The sequence below is a fragment of the Gekko japonicus genome, unplaced genomic scaffold, assembly GCF_001447785.1.
Source record: "Gekko japonicus isolate JY-2015 unplaced genomic scaffold, Gekko_japonicus_V1.1 scaffold908, whole genome shotgun sequence".
NCBI lineage: Eukaryota > Metazoa > Chordata > Lepidosauria > Squamata > Gekkonidae > Gekko > Gekko japonicus.
Window position 1 is genome coordinate 670,568 of NW_015172030.1, and position 1,546 is coordinate 672,113.

The window sequence follows — 1,546 nt, forward strand, 5'->3', positions numbered from 1 at the left end:
ATGCATTTAACGAAGCTCTGAATGATGTTGTTGTTCTTCAGATGCAGAGCGTCTCTGGAAGGGTGGAGTCGGGGGGGGGGTGGGGGGGGAACTGCCAACTCCTTTCTCCCATCAGCCGTTTCTCCATTTTAAAAACAAAACACAGAATTCAGGTGAGGGGGTTTTGGAAAAGGTTTTTATTTCACATCTTCGTTTCCCCAGATCCTTTCATAACCAAAACTCGACGTGCTCTCAATGCCTGTTTTCAAACAGCAATATTCCACAAAAGGGTACATTCACACAGTATCGGTACAACACATCCGCTGCTGAACAACCGCACCTGACGCACCAGAAACATGGCAACACACATTATCAAACTCGGATGAAGAGAGATATATTTATCATCATATAATATATATTTATATATATAAAAATGTCAAACGGAACATCATGAACGCCAGTGAAAGCCACAAACAGATGGTAACACTTGGTCTGTATTTGTATTAGAAGGGTTCGAGACTTTCAGAAACAATGGAGATTTATCACTGCTAGATACTAGATGCTAAGAACAGCGATTTACCCGGAGGAAGGAGAAACAAACACAAGATGACCACGGTAACGAAAATTTGGCAGAGGAAAAGGGACAAACGGATTTGCAGCTGCAGAGTCCCGCCTTTCGATCCCAGCCAATAAGGTTGCTTGAAGAACCAGAAAAATACTGGACTAGCCCCCTTTCTTGTCCCCTGCAAGAAATGCAACACTACACCCCCCCCCCCCCAAAAAAAGGCACAAGCCTTGCTAACTTTCTGGGTGTCCTTTCTCCTTTTCTTTCTCCACTGTGCTGTGACTTCTCCTTAGGTCTTTCACCACCAGCCTACACCGCTTTCCAGACGGCGGCAGCAGCCATGATCCCAGCAGAAGCAGCAATATACCAGTCGCAAGCGCTCTTACCCCCCAGCAGGACTCAACAGGCTTCGGCTGCTGCTGCCGCCGCTGCTGCCGCCGCCACTCCAGCTGTTACTTACTACCCGGCTCAGGCTGCTCAACTTTATATGAACTACACAGCTTACTATCCCAGGTAATACCCGGTTGCCCTGACCCAGAGAGCCCAGGCTAGCCCGGTCTTGTTAGATCTTGGGAGCTAAGCAGGGTCGACCCTGGCAAGTGTTTGGATGGGAGACCCCCAAGGAATACCAGGGTCGTCGTGACACAGAGGCAGGCAATGGCAAACCACCTCTGAACGACTCTTGCCATGAAAACCCTGTGGGGACACCATAAGTCATATATGTAATTCTGTATAAGGAAGAAACGTATGTAAAACTATAAAATAATTTTTTTTTTTTTTAAGTCAGCGGTGACTTAACAGCAAAAAAGAACACAACACACACACACACCCAAGTTAGGATTCTTTGGCTGGGGCCCAGGGGTCCTTTCCTGCAGGAGCGCACAGGAGTGGAGCTCCGGCACTAAAGAGCCCAGGGGGCGGGCACATGCAACAAGCCCCACCCCCTGCTCCCAGCAGCCCTGACTCAGAGCAAGAAGCAGCCAGGTAAGCTGCAGAGCCCCC